At 36.5% G+C, this 16879-nt stretch overlaps 1 long non-coding RNA gene across 1 annotated transcript; it reads left to right on the forward strand.

The window, feature by feature from the left end:
* Window positions 1–2780: 2780 nt before the first annotated feature.
* On the forward strand, window positions 2781–9888 carry LOC139127472 (uncharacterized). The gene is made up of 3 exons (XR_011551014.1): window positions 2781–3105; window positions 3884–4167; window positions 9636–9888. It is a non-coding gene; the product is annotated as an uncharacterized lncRNA (long non-coding RNA).
* Window positions 9889–16879: the final 6991 nt, after the last annotated feature.

A 16879-nucleotide genomic window follows, 5' to 3' on the forward strand; every position in this document is an offset into this window, starting at 1 on the left:
AATGTCTACGACTTTTACATACTGAATTACAATAGTCAAACAAAATCGTTAGTAAATCCGCCATGATGCACTCCCAACGGATTAATGCACATGCGTCTTGCCCAACTCTTGCCAAACTTTTACCTTTGACAGAAAACATAAATGGAGAGACATCCATAATGCTTGCGTCACAAGAATAAGGATAGCGTTCTGCGGTCGTCAAGCTGAATTCTTTTGGTCGACCTTTGTTCGCGCAGATCAGTTTATCGAAAAGAGGCACCTTTGACAAACACACAATAGACCGCTCGCTCAGGCAACGATTTTGTTCATGTGCTTTGATTTAAGTTATAATTACGCCAGTTAGAATACGTACTGTAGGGTCCAGCATCTTAGACATACAGGAACCGATGTTAAAGGCTCAAATGATTTGTAAAGAAAAGGATGAAATGCATGACATGATGTCTACCACTCGATCGTTCTTTTCCTTTCGTGCCTGCGTTTTGTGTTTACTACTATTTTCACGTCAAGCTGGTGTCGGTAAGTCCACTCTATGAGAATCATTGCTGAATATTTCTTGAAGTACGTTATCCTACACCAGGCTCTGTTCTGAAGATTCGAGAGAAGCCGTGGCAATGCGGATAGGAAACGCCGCGCCTCTGCGTCGTCAAGAAGGCCTTGAGTCGCTGTTAGTAATACTTTATTGCACTGTGCTTGAAGTAAAACATAACATAAAAAATGCAGCATGCGTATACACAAAATGTGCATTTACCAGTTCCTTTCTTCTTACTTAGGTTGAATATAAAGTATTATCACATGCACAAGCCAAGATTTATTCTCTGGTCGTTCTACGTCACGTTGGTACGTCGGACCTTTTTTGCGTCGATCTCCGGTGTGCTCGTAAATGTAAACACACAACATGGCGGCCGATATTTCTCCCACGATCAAAATGTGTCTGACGTGAAAATATTGCAAACATTAGTCATGATTATTAGAGTCTGACAATACATCAACTAGTAAAATTTTTGAGACCTCGTGTGTTAGTTTTGTCGCCGATATGCGTGGGGGTTCGTATTCTTATGGACCCCCTCCGACGTCTGAACTGGTGTACTTTCATGCGGTATACAACGGTGGACATACGGTTTCCACAGCAACAAGGGGGTCAAGTGCCGTGTCCAGGCCTCCAAAGGTCATGTAATGAAATCGATATTTTCACAGACTACGACATTAATAATCCGAACAATGTAAACACAAGAGTGTAGCGCCTGTATGTTCTGAACGAATTACGTGAAAAATTTGCTGAATCAACGAACTCGAAGCTGGTCGCGTTACTGTGGGTTCCGTAAGCATTCCGTAAGCAATTGTTCGCGCTGTCGAGATTCAGATATTTGTTCCTGGAAACTGGCGTATCTTCGTCTGTGATAAATTTATAGGCCTGTGCTATCTCTGGCATTTGCCCCATACACGAACGAACGTGAACGCCGTGTTCCTTGCTTCCGCACGCGACGGACGACTGGAAATGATTGACAACTTGCGGCGTACTGATATTATTCCTAAAGTAGTTCACAAAGTTTAAACGCGGAATCGTCATGAAAATGTGCTTTTATTTTGCAAAAATAACGAATTCTTGGCTGTGCATGTGATAAGTATATTATTCCCTAATATTTTCCTTCGTTCAGCTCGGAAAATATTCGTGACGTAATGACCGTGTCACTATTCGTCTTCGACTTGTGGTGACACGGTCATTACGTCACTCGTATTTTCCTTCGCTGAACGAAGAAAAATATTAGGGAATAATATCTATTTGTCACTTAAATGACCATGTGTGCAATATATACTGTGCTAGTTGGCAAATTAATACTTGGCCGAAGTTAAAATATTACCATAATATATTTGAACACTTCAAACACAGAGGCTTACCTGAACAACAGATATGTCTACAAAACTTGGAACTAAGGGACACACAGAATGCAACGTAAAAAACAAACAGAAATAAGCAGAAGAAATAATAATACTGCAGTTAAATTCAAAAACAATCGAATATAACACTAGCAAGGGTAACCTGCAGTTTCTTGTTTGTAAACAGTCGATTTGTAAGCTCACATCAGAAAGCTTATAAGTCGATGACCTGCATTAACGTCGTCTATAAAATATCGTGAATACGCCATCTTCAAACGTTTTGAGTTAACCGAAAGGGTGGCAACATAAGAGAAGAACAGAAAATATAGCGTGCAGGCTTGCACAGCTTTGAGTTATCGTCATTGATCGAATACAGCGACAGGAGCTCCGCGATCCGTTATGATTGCACGATGTGGACTGTTTCCGGGCAAAGCAATGTCAATTTATTGAGACACAAAAGAAACAGTGCTTTTCAAGTTGGCAATAAACAGAAGAAACAATTTCATTTTCGGTGCCATTTGAATGCAGTTTGAAAAAAATTATAATTTTAAAGGCTCGATTACAAGTTTATCTACAATGTTGATGTTTTTATACCTTCAGTTCAAAGAAAGTTCAGAAAAACGTGTCGTTTTTTGGCTACGTGTCAGCCTAGAAAATCTCTCAGGCACCTGAACTCTCAGTTGAACTTGGTGGGTGGTAGGAACGTAGGGAGGGAGAGGTTGGGTGGGTGTTTGAATGGATGGATGATAGGTTGGTATGGTTGGTTGGACACAAACACTGACACACAGATATATATATATATATATATATATATATATATATATATATATATATATATATATATATATATATATATATATATATATATATATATATTATATATATATATGGTTTATTTAGATGTACAGGCAGTAAGCTTGGAAGAAACCCCATCTGATACAGTCACAGTTGTTGGCAGGGACGCACAGCTGAATTGCAGTTTCCGAAATCTTGGAAGCGAGACGCCATCATGGAAAATTGAAGAAAATACTCGCCCTGTTAAAGTAACGAGCAACTTCACTATACTTCGGCCGGGATACAGCTTGATTGGCCAAGCATCGATCGGAGGATATCAAGAATATCATTTGCTCATGATGAACGTACCTTTAGATTTTGGTGGAACATACACGTGCACTTTGCTCGGCCCGCCTGGTCTTCAGCACAGCGCAGACGCAGAGCTAAAAGTACTCGGTTTGTAACATACCAATAATGTTTATTTAGTCAGCTACTGACGACTTGTCTATTGCCGAACAATAGGTGGTAACAAGAAAAAAAAACCTTCACATTAGGCTGCTTCAGAAAAAGTAAAAAATATGTATCCAATATATTTTTATTCCTGGCGGAAGTTTTTAACACCATGGATTCGAGGTAGAATGGGCCTTAGGGACAAAAATATTGATTCTCAAGTTGCCACAATTCATTCTTTCCTGATCTACTTCTTCAGGGTGTCCATTGTTAAAGGTCTTGGGGGTTTACCATCATAGCATTTTTTCAAAATTTTGAAATGTGTCATATTTCAAGATAGTTAACGAACATTTTGAATTTCAAATACAATGTATGTCTGGTAGTGTTTCTCTTATGCGAATATATTCACTGTGACCCCTGATTTTATTCTTCTTTTGGTAAGAGCATGGTCGATAGTTTTATGGAGAACAGCTTGAACAAAAGTCTGTCTCTCATTTCTAAGGCAGATCACTGCCGTAATAACTAAAACGAGAAGTCATCATAGATATAGGCAACATACAGAAACTCGTAGATCTCATTTTGGCACACATAATTTGTCAGTTATGCCTAGAACGTCATTAAATTGTCTGCATTTCTTAGTCCGTAAAAACAAAAGTGTTTTGAGTCGATCTATAGGCTTTGCTTATCTTTTCTTGCTATAATTTTCATATCTTTTCGTCATGTTTTGTGTCTTCCCTTTGTTAATATGTTCTTACTATATATAGTTATATTTCTTTAATTGCAGTAAACGGACCCATTTGTGGGATCAATCCAAGTCCTACAGTGGTATCAGATGAAAACGAGTCGGTATTCAGCTGTCATATCAATGGTGACCTACTTGGTGATCTAGTGTGGTTTAAGAACGGCAAAGAAATCTTGCGTGGCAATAGCTCCGTACTTACACATTCAACGACACTTCAAAGAGCGACAATGGTGCGGTATATAACTGCCAGTACGAAAACCGAGATATTCCGTCAGACCTTTGGCCCCAGCTGACATGCGCAGACGACATAATCGTGGATGTGCAGTGTAGGTATATTTATGGTAGAGTATAATAATCGCAATCATACCCATCCATAATCCGATAACACAAGGTCGAAATTCGTAATACACTTGTTATAAACATAGACACAAAACAGCACAGAACAGACAGTAAAGTACCGCTACACACTAATAATAATAATAATAATAATTAATATAAGTATTATATAGAAATAATAACGCAAATAATAATAGGTTCAATTTCCGTGAAAATTTCACCATTAGGGTATTTTGGGTCGAAAAGACCAAATATGATATCGATTTCACTGCCCCATGTTTCCATGGTAACCATTTTAGGGGTTGAAAATTTCAATTTTTCTAATATCCCATGAAAAGTTACTTTGATTGATATGAAAATTATCTAGTGGGGTAGTTCGGGTCAGAGAACACAAAAACCAGACTTATTTTAATGTTTCAAGTTGCCATGGAAACTATTTTGGCATCGAAAATGTTACTTTTTCCCTAATTCCTATTAAAAATGTACTCGGACATAAATCCCGGTATTTTGGGAATAACCTCATTATTATACACCTTTTTTAATTCAATTATACCTCGAAAAAATCAAAATTAAAGCTTTTTTGGGGATGCCCGTCCCGCACTGCACTGAGCGATCGCGAGCAAACTGAGAACGGGTTAAGCGCGTCCGCTAAGCGCACAAAACGAAATTTCAAACCCGCGCAGCGCAGTGTAAGCTTACGTGATAGAAATTGTAGGTCGGCAGCATAATTTCATCCGAATTCACAGGCTTTGATTCACCACTACTAACTTTGTGAGTACCGAATGTTTAGAAGTATTTCCCCGCATTGACGTAATGATGTTTTGAGGTCAAAGTTCAAATACCGTTCAATAACACCAAACGTTATTGTACTCCGCGTCAAAATTATTGGACTCTGCATCCTCAGATACCGAAATTTACTGTCCGAAGAAAACTCCATAGATTGCAGACGAAGGTGTATAATGATAAAGATAATGTATATTGGGGCCATTCTGGTCAAAATTATGTTTTCCGTTGATTTTAGTCTGTTAGAATTAACTTTATATGGACCAGAAATAATTTTTCAAGCATTTATAATTTTGTTTCATGCAGTCATCTCAAATAAGTGTTATACAGTATATTACTAACTTTAATATTATGCATTCATCGAATCAATTATGCCTTCAAATTAATTTTGTGATAAAATTAATTCTACTAGTATCTCAAATTAATTTTATGAACCCAATGCCCCTTAGCACCCAATGTACCATTATTTATCACAAGCAGTAACAGTAGCGCACAGTTTTTTTATTTAACACATGATTCACTGGTAATTATTTATTTTATGGATTTACAATTAATGATTTCTTTGCCTTATTCCAGGAAGAATAATGAAGACAATTATTTCTTATTGTTTAACTATAGTAAAATTATGACCATGTAGTGGTTCATTATTTTAGTGTGACCTGGCGTGACCCAATAAACTCTATGATTAGCTGGATCCCTTTCCATGTTAGCAACGGCTAAATTTGAACATGTGCCTGTATACCTTTAAACACTTTTTAAATCCAGCAGGCCAAGACAAGGGGGAAATATTACAAGATAAATGTTTCACGTTTAATACTGCCCTACTTGACATCATATAGGGTCCTCACTTGTGCGAACGTCGTAGGAAACACTTATTGCAACAATTTACCCTAAATATAAAGAATCGGCTGTCAATTAAACTGCGGTTGCGGTTACCAACCGGAGGTAAACAGTGAGACTAAGTAAACGTGCGCGTGCCCAGAAATACGATTGCAATAGACTAATCGTTTTGGCGTGTGCAAACTCACAATTATAGAAAACCGCAAAGATTAGTCGTTTTGGCGTGTGCCGGCTAATCGGCTAACAAAAACTAGAAACCGCAAAACCGCAAAAAGTGATAAAGAAATGTAAATAGCTATGGAATAGTTTCTATAAAAATCTCTACATATGTATATCAACGTCAACCTGGGGAATAAGATTTTGACCTGTAGCACAATGCTCAATGGAATAGCCAGTATTATTGTAAAAGGCGATAGTCATATCAAACTATTGACATGCGACAAAATAATTAATCTTTCCACCTTTCAGCTTGGTGAAAAACGCATTTATTGATTCGCCAAAGGCCTAAGGGTTCGCTTAATTTTGCACAAGTGCTACATGGACATAGGAAAAAGTTCGACTCACCCTCTGGATTGTTGAGAATATAACTGACTGTTTCAGTGAATCCGCCATGATGAGAGTTCTCGAATCCAAAACTGTAGCCGTGCTCGAATACAAATGTCTTCTCATTAAATTACGTCATTTTATACAAGAGTTAGCATTCCAAAGTCTGTCACCATGTTTTTTCGAAGTTTGTAGAAGGGCGGCGTTTCCATCTGAATGATTGCACGACGTGAAACACAAACTTCCATCGCATAAGCTTATGTTCCGGCAATAAGCTTATGTAGGGCCTACAGTATAAATACGCTGCAGTTACGTAAGCTTACAAGCTTATACTCCACAAAATGGCCACACACGGCTTGAACTTTCTGAAAGAATTTTCTAAACGTCCTACTTGGTACCTTAACACTCACATGTGATATCCTGAAAAGTATTCTCTGCAGTAATTCCAGTTTCTGTCAACATTCAACTGTTCAACGACACGATAGCACGAGCATTACTGACACGCGCACATAGACTCAATTGCGCATGCTCTCTGAAGGGCATGCGCGTGAATTGCGCGTGTTCCAACAGTGAAGAACGCAAATCGCATGCTCTGCCAGACTACTCTGGCCGGGCGAAATATGCGAGATGCAAAAAAAATGTTTATTCTGCAATGCCAATATGACGCTTACGAGGTTCGGTGGTCGCAGAAAAGAAATTTCACTGCACACAGAGAGAGAGATACAGAGAGAGAGAGAGATTGTTAATTTATGTTGGAAATCTTTTTCATAATCGTGAGTTTTGATGGAAGAAAACTAAAAACAAAATTAAATTGAACTGATTGAACGTGTATCAATGAAGTTCGCACAAAATTAAAAAGTCTAGGCCTGCTGGTATCGCTTAAACTGCTTATTGTCACTTTTCTGACAAGCATTACCCCTTGTGTTAATGATATCCTCTCTCCGAACAGTATGATGCATAATTCTGCGCTGCACGTACGACAATTGGAAGTCACCCCATTGAAAAAATTAATTCGAACACCTCTTTTTCAGAATTTCCACAGCTTCAATGAACTGTTATTAGATTTCTATATAATACTTATAGCCCCTAAACTTGTAATAATAATAATAATAATAATAATAATAATATAATAATAATAATAATAATAATAATAATAATAATAATAAACACTAAAAAGTCAAAGTCATGAAAAAAAGATATGTGGACCTCTGGCCAAAATGCCAAGAAATGATGTCAGGTTTATTGCAAATATTAAGGGCATCCTTCCCCATATGTGGCACTCGCCATACATCAATCTGTGGTCACCAACTAAGGTCCATGTCACTGATGCCATCAGCGATTATTTGTCGGAGAGAGATGCTGTAATTATCTACCAGTCTGCGATACCTGTCAAAAAGCGTTTGAATGTAGAGACTAGTCTTTCTCTGGTGTCACCTTGGTTTAACAGTTTGTAAAAGAAATGGCTGTCTCTCTACAAAATCAACATATAAACTGCATGATCTTGCATATCAATTGAGCTGGGAAATGTATACCCAATAAGCTGGTGAGAGCGGCATATTACTGATGAGGTGTGGGAAATTGATAACACTAAAGTATAAATTATCTCGTTGTTTATATAACCTAGTAGAAAGGTGACCATTGGAGTCAAATTCAAGGAAGAATGATCCTGATATGAACCAGAATAGGCCGTTTCTGTAGTTTCTTAATCTCAATTCTAAAGATAAATCATAGCGAGATAGTCACTGAATTTGGAGTTATTCATTGAAATAACATTGTCTATGTATCTAAATGTGAAGTTGAAAGTTCTAGCTACAGAGACCTGCTTCAATTGATTAGTTCTGGATAAATTCTGCCTCGTATATGTACAGAAATAAGTCAGCAAGCAAGGAAGTACAGTAAGTACTCATATGAATTCATATAAACTGTTGGAAAATGTTTCCTCCAAATTCAACAAATATGTTGTCGATGAGGAAATCAAGAACACTGACAATGTGTTTCTCCGCATAAAAAAAACTTTGGCATTAGTAATATTTTAACACAATATGTAGAATTTTATCCTAATACTACATATTTGTAACGGCATGAACCATTTTTGTAGAAATATGCTTGGTTGATGTTGTTTTCCAAGCGTTCTTTCAATTTCTCGTGTGGTGTTGTAGTATAAAAATTTGGAAAATCGAAAGTCTTAATATATGTTTTTTTGCAACAGATCTTGATTTCAAATTATCCAAAGTTCCTTCGGATTTTTTAATATCCACATTTGATTTATACCATTCAAATAAAGACAACATCTCGGTATGCTTGAAGTCCCCGTTTAACAGTACAAAGAACAGAAGTCAGTATCTTCGATAACTCTATTGTCGAACATGTGAAGATCCTGCGATAAACCTAGTTTTGTATGGTGTTTTTGTATAAACACATACCTTGCTGGCCTGTTCGTTGTTGACTTTTTAAAAGTTAATCCGGTGATAATCTGATGACAGCGTCCACAGATTAGAAATTAACCCTTGCTTGCTTTGGCGCATTAGGTAGTCAAACTCATCATAGAAGGATAGACGCAACACAGTGACAAAACTTCGCATAAGATTGCCAAAGGACAAACAAACACGTGACACGGCAAAGGAGAAAAGAATATTTTTACAATTCTTTTTAACGTCCATGAAAAAAACCAAGACATTAAAAGTTGGCAGTATTCTTTATTGGCAAAACATCTCATAATCAAACATATTAAGATAAAATAAACCATAGCAAGGGAAACCTGTGCTGAGACCTAGACACCCCTACCTGCGCTCCTACCCATGGGAACGGACATTTGTGCAATCCCCTATGGTTGCACAAAATTAGATAAAGTGGCTGCGGATAAACCGATGTGCCCTGAGGACATTGTTATTGTGACACGTGTTATCAATAGGCTTGCTGATTGGCAATGTCACCAGACGACACAATGGGACGTACAATTGTGTGGCTGTAAATATGTATTATGATAACAGTACCGGGCTAGGGATTTTGTCATATGACGTTATCGTTCACTGTAAGTAAATAAACCACGGGTTCTTCGGCTTGTCATTGATATGTAGACAACAGGCCCACAGAGAAGGAGGGATAAGGAGATTGAGAGAGACAGAGATGGAAAATAGACAGATAAACAGGTGAACATATCTAGTGCAATCTACCGCAGCAAAAGCATTGAAAAAAATAAAGAGTTTCAGAATATAATAGGTCAATCGATCAATAATTTCACAATGCAACAACGAGTGATAAAATAATTTGTATATCCTAATTGTTTTCCCAGACAAGCCATGCATTAAGATAATGATAAAGATACGATGAACGTGACAAAGGGGTCAAGTGTCAGTCTATTCTGTTCAGCCGATGCGAACCCTAATGCCAAGATAACATGGAAGAAAGAAGGCGAAGCATTAGATGCAGTTGCAGACAATGGAACTTACATCATCACCAGTGTCGTCGAAGATGACGAAGGGACGTACACTTGTACCGCTGAAAATTATCTCGGCGATGATCAACGTGAAATCAAGCTAAATGTTATTTTATCAAGTAAGTAAATTGCAAATATGCATCCAGAGTATAATCTTTGGATTTTTGTTAAAATATTTACTCTGGCATGAAAAATGAAGTTATAGGTCAATTGAGTGTACAATATAGTCAGTCAGTTAATTGAGATTTTAATTAATGAAATGCTTTATTCCTGTCTCTTTACGCATGCTCATGTGAAACTATTTCATTCGAATTCAACATTTAATTACCGGTGAAAAATATATTGTAATAGAAGGAAAATATATTCTGTTACCTTTTTTTAATCATGTAATTTTCTCTTCTGAGAAACCAGCAAAATTAGAATGTAACATTATTGCGCATTGCAGTATGGAAGTCAGGGAAATCTCACTTGCAAATATTTCTAAAAGGGGCGATACTAGTCTATATATATATATATATATATATATATATATATATATATATATATATATATATATATATATATATATATATATATTATATAATTTATTTGGTCACAACAAAGTTTACAGTGCTTGTAAGAAAGGTGTTAAAGCATAATCTCAATCATGAATTGTATTTCAAATCGATTTAAATTGTCGTTATATGCATCTTACTATTCTTCAGAACATCTAGCAAATGAAAAAACAAATATCGTACATTTTATGCATAGCAATTACATAAATAAAACCTCTTCCTTATATATGAGGTTACATTAACTAACTGGAGAGACTGTGCTGCAATATTCTCATCATAAATGGTTAGAGCAACAGTTTTCATCACGAGTACAAGTCGCTTGGAATTATGCTTAGTTTTTCTTATGACATAAATACATCAGAAATTACGTACGTCGTTTTCAATTTATAATATATTCGAAATGTAAAAAATATTCTGTATTTTTATTCAGAGCACAAGTAAAAATCCCTATGTTACTCATTGTATATACAGTCTTTTATAGGGCAAATTATGTAAATGTGAGTGTCTCTCATTTGTTTTGCAGATAACGTGTATTTATGTAATAATATGGTCTTTCTTTCTTCTTCTTTTTGCAGGTGGATACGCAGTCCTCGTGCCGTCTGTTTCAACGCTAGGTTTGATGATTGTTTACGCTGCAAATTGGTTTAGCGCGCTGAAAAGCTAACGTTGATCCAATTTTACACCACACAAATGACGCTAAACGGATTGCTTAATAGACCAACAAGCTGATAGACCACACTGACTCTACGACTTTGTTTTGAGGCAATACAATCTGCCTAAAAATGTCCGATTTGAAAATTTAGTGTCATTTACTCTTCTCCAATAGCAAAATAACAAATCAAAAATTTGCTGGTCACGCTAATGCCTTACATTGTCTCATCGAGATCATTTTTTGTAACTTGAACACTCAATGTTAAATAAGTAGTTTTTGTAAGTACAGAATAGAATGTTTGACCTTGAACTGAAGGTTACCTGATGGTATAAGAAGTATGTTGATGCCGCGAAGTGCACGAAAATTTAGAAACAGATACAATCACTCTGTGCATCATGACATGTGTATAATGAGTCTTGAACATTCTCAAGGTCACTGCCCTTAATGACCTCACAACCTTGAATTCAATTAGTCATGTTTTGAATGTTCTGGAAATTTAGTTGTGTAAGAAAGATAATTTTAGAACAGTAATAAGCATGTCAATAAAAATTCTAGATTGTTCTTATATGCTCTTATGTAAGCACATGGGTATAAATAGGGACGTGCACAGCGTCAGTCAGACATTTGGGATCGTGTCTCGTGCAAGTCTTTGGAAACTCCTGCAGTACTAATTTCAAGACTGTTCAAGACCTTCACTGCCAACGCTGCATTTATACTTTGGGGTTTGTGTAACTTCAAGCCTGCAAGCCAAAGGACTGTTCATTCATCGGACTGACTGTTACAACTCTATGACTGGAGCTTTGCCGTCCCAGTTGAGATAAGTAATCTGTGCACTTTGACAGTTTGTATGCTATCCCTGACTTAGCGATTGATTTTGTTTTGTTTTAAATTGCGTTTAACACGGAAACTGCTGAGTTCAACCTTTTGTTCGTTTTCTGTGCACGTAACAATACATACGAGTATATATCTATCTTTAAAATGTAATAAAATTAGCATTGGCATAATAAAAATGGAATTACATATTTTCATTTCATTTCGTACAGATAGTCTGGATTGCGTAATTAAGCGTTTTTGCAAAATACATGAAAAGTTTAGAAGTAGTCATTGCATATCTGTATCATTATAGCATAATTATTTTTTCTTTTCTTTTTTTTTATTTAGTTTTGCTCGATTGTACCCATCCTGTTTAAAATCATTAAAACATTTACATCGAACTATACTGCAATCTAAATCTTACGATAAATTTCAACATCATAGTTACAAAAAAAGATGAAAAGTCTGTATAATGTACTCTTTCATCGACATTTCTTGATTCACTGAATGAAGTTCACCTGCGTCACATATAATTACATTCGATAACAGTTTTTTGATGACATTACTGATTTGCAGTTACATTTCTGTATCGTATATTACAGTCCAAACAATATGCTTAATCTAGTTTATCTTTCATTTCCGCGTCGTCTTCTTTCTTTGGTTATTTTTAGGTATGTAATGAAATTTAAAACAATGTGTTACCATCCTTGGATCCAGAATTTGATCAAGGTCATTTTTCGTCGACCATTGCGAATAGATGAGTGCATGTAATAAAGAAGAATGTTATGTTATTAATGCATACATAGGCTGTTTGTCAATTTTACTGGTATAAATTTCATGCATTAACTTGTCAACATATGTAGGTCAGTTAAATAACTCTTTAGACACACACAATGGGCCACTGTGTGACGTCGTTCAATGAACTAAAAACTGTTTCTGTACTTTGTATGGTTAAGGTAGAATGCGCCTCAGAGTCAGCTTATTAGCTCCACACACCAAACAGCTACTTACAGTATACACAGTATCATACACAAAACGTAGCAACTAAGATATGAATTGCTGTGGATTTGCTTTCCCTTTAGTAGAAAACTCATAAATATTGAACGAGAATAAATCTGGAGGCCGGGTTATCATAAAACGTCGGTTAGCAAGGAGATTTTCAGGATGAAAGTTGAAGATATGGAAGATGACAAGATCTTTGCACATAACGTACAGCGAGCATAACGCAAACAGTAACGACCGGTGTGAGATTTTCAAGTCCGTCCGGCAAACACTTTCAAAAGTGGAACTGTACATTAAAAGAAACGATTCAATCGGGATCGCCTATGAGGTCATCGTAGGCATAATATTACGTAAGAACTAATCGCCATATGTATATGATTTGACTTTTTGATTTCAAGTATTACTGGAAATCACAGAAGTACTGGGGTTTTGGAGAATGTGATGAGTGGACAAATGATAAACACAGCGTTGCATACTAAAAAGTATGGGAAAGGCAAGAGCTACCTGTCTTGCAGACAAGGCGGTTCTACCGGCAAAAGAAAAAAACAATGGACCCTTTAAAGTTGCACGGGACTGTATCCCGAAAATATTGAAGCAAATATTTGACTCAACATCTAAGGATGCAGATTGATTTTTGACTTGTCAAGTTTGTCATTTTTTCATGCACACACTGCAGCGAATACCACCTGAATTGGTAAACTTTTGATCCCGTGCAAGCTTAGGGGAGTCACCGCATCGAGACGATCGATAGCCATCTTGAATTTTAATGAGCAGCAGCTCTGCTTTTGGGCTCGTTAGTATCGAACAAATTGTTCGGGAACAGGGCTTGCCTTGGTAAAATTTTCCCGACAGAAAAGTTAATCAAGTATTGGAGAAGACATGGGTATAACTATAGAGCTCTGGCGAGGTCGCATTGGCGGGCTATGGATACCACTGTCAACGTTGACACCAAGTACGCAAAGTGGCCACCTGTTGTAGAATTGCTGTACAGATCTTTGGCGACTATATTCGTTATTGAGGTAACTTTCCTACTTGGATATGCGCTGAACCAAGTTGATATCACAACCTTTATTAACGTATCAACCTGTGGAGATGAATGTTATTTAGACCGAGGAGAATTGTCCGATAATTTTGATAACTTTACAAAATTTCGGGAAATTACATGCGTAAGTCGCCGCAGAAATGCCCACGTGTTGATAAAGATGTTGCTGATAAAATGTGGTGATATTGAAGTTAACCCAGGTCCACCTAAAAACACTCGTCAAACTAAAATCACCGACTCTGCAAGTCACAGAGATTTAAGATCACGCTCTGCCTCATTAACTGATATTACGGGACAAGAAAGCGCAAATACTGAGATAAATTACAGTCTATCGGATGTAATGGCGGAGTTACGTAATGTAAAGATGTCACTGTCACAGCAGATTCGGAATGCACTGACACCATGAATAAAAAAGGAAACAAAACAAAGAAGCGTACATCACGTTCGATAAGTTAAAGGTTGATGATAAGACATACATATATGACAGTGTAAATCAACAAGTGGTTGATATCACAAAAAACCGCGACTGACGGGATGGCTGTCGGCCCAGTGATAGAATAGTACAAGGACAAATCTATGAAAATTGTGAAACTGATTTTGCTACCAAGAAACTTAAATTTATCTGTTGGAATGTACAAGGATTATACAAGAAAGTTGTTGATAATAACTTACTCTCATACTTAAATACATTTGACTGTTTATGTGTTTGTTGAAACCTGGCTAAATCCAGGTACAAACTTACAGATTAGTGGTTTCAAAAGCATTCATGTTACTCGTAAATAATTGAGCCATATGGGTCATAATTCTGGTGGTCTTTCTGTTTATGTGAAATCATCACTACCAATTCATGTGTTAAACTTGACAGTGTATCTGAAATATTTTATGGGTTCACTTGAAATCAGATGTAACCCATTTTGATAGTTTTGTTATTGCTGTGGTATACAAATCACCAACAGGTTCATCTGTGCACTCAAATGAACTACTTTATGATACTTTAGAGTCTGAATTAGCAAAATATAGAGAATATTTCCCACATTGTAAATTCATGATCTGAGGGATTTTAACGCTCGCACTAGTACCGAACCTGATTTTGTCGAATTTGATGATATCAGCCTCGTTCCCGTTGATGATTTTATGAAATGATTCTGAATTACCACCTCGTGTAAGCTGTGATAATGTTATTAACTTATATGGGAGATTGTTATTAAATTTTTGTATTTCTACTGGTTTAAGAATCGTAAATGGCCGTCTGGGGAACCCCAGCAACTTTTATACTTGTATTACACCAAATGGCTGTAGCATCGTGGATTACTTGCTTATCCCGGATAGTGATTTTGCAGACATTGATGCGTTTAAAATTGACAGCCGCACCGAATCTGATCACATGCCAGTAACTTTCACTATATCTGGTAAAATTATAGATAATGTGGTAAATAACAAAGGGACAAGCAGTGATACCAATTCATCAAATATAAGTCATGTAGATAGAACTTACTGGGATATTAGTAAGTTACATGCCTATCTAGATGTATGGAATTCAGACTTAGTTAAACATTCTATTGATAATCTTTATCAGTTCATTGAAATAAGTGACACTGATTCAGCTATTTCATGTTTAGATGGTATCCTTGATACAGTCACCTCTGCATTTAGAAAGAGTTTAAAAAGAAAAGATTTAAGACGGGAAAACGTTTGGTTCGATCAAGATTGTAGCAAATCAAAAAGGGAAGTTCATTGCTCTTTAAATAAATTCAGAAACGATCGCAACCAATAAAATCTGAAAGACTGCCCGGATATTAGAGATCATACAAAAACTCCTTGAGTATAAAAAACAATACTATAATCAGTGTAAAATGGAGAGGTTTTTAGCTGATGCTGAAGACAAGAACTCAAGTAATTTCTGGAAATGGTTCAGTCACTTTTCACCTGGTCCTTCAACAAACATTCCACGAGACTCTTGGTTTAACTATTTCGCTGATCTTTTCAATCCCACAGCTACCGATGAAAATGAGTTCACAGAGTTTCATGCTCATGCCAGACTTTTCATAGAAAATATCAATGCAGAATACAATGATGATTTAGATATTGACTGTAGTATTTTAGATGAACCCATTACATTAGATGAAATTAAAGCAAGCATAAATAAGCTCAAAAACAATAAAGCACCTGGAGTAGATGGGATAGTAGGGGAACTTTATAAATAAATTAGACACCTTTTGTAGATTTAAATTTACAGTTAACTTTGAAAAGTATTTGTATGTGATAAATAGAAAGATCTTTAGAGTTGCAATGTGCCGCTTTCGATTATCTAGTCACTCACTACGTATTGAACAATGTAGATGGGAAAGAATAAAAGTACCAAGATCTGAAAGAGTTTGCTTGGTGTGTAACAGTGGCCAGGTGGAAGACGAATACCACCTGTGTTTAGTTTGCCCGGTGTACACTGAGTTAAGGCGAAGGTTCATTCCATTGTATTTTTATGATCCTCCAGTCCGTTATAAGTTTTACTTACTCATGGAATCACAAAATGTTTATTTAGTAAATCAATTGAGTAGATTTATTTATATTGCTTTTCAAAAACGAGACAAAGTTTTGCAGGTGTAATTTTTTTTTCAAGATGGTATGTATGGTAATGTATTCTTTTGTATTTAAGGGCAAAAGGCCTTATATACTGAATAAATCAATCAATCAATCAATCATCGAGACGATCTACATCCGGGTCAAAAGCTCTGGTACAGTAGGATAGGGATAATGTAGTATTTCCTCGGTTGAGCCTCAGATCTCGGCGGCAGAAGATGGAGAAGCGTATTATGTGTTGACTACGTCTTAGCATTGTCTTCATGATGCGACCTTGGGGTAAGATGGTCACTCCTTCGGGCTTGACGTTTTTGGAAGTTTTATCAATTAGGGACAATTACAAAGAATGTTTAGGACGAGTCAACGGGCAGATCTTAAGGCAAAGAAAGTGAATTCGATATTTTTGCGCAAACTCATTAATCCGTAAGGTTGGCTGGTAAAGTAGTCTAAACACAAAAAT

This window comes from Ptychodera flava, unplaced genomic scaffold, assembly GCF_041260155.1.
Source record: "Ptychodera flava strain L36383 unplaced genomic scaffold, AS_Pfla_20210202 Scaffold_32__1_contigs__length_2955704_pilon, whole genome shotgun sequence".
Classification (NCBI taxonomy): domain Eukaryota; kingdom Metazoa; phylum Hemichordata; class Enteropneusta; family Ptychoderidae; genus Ptychodera; species Ptychodera flava.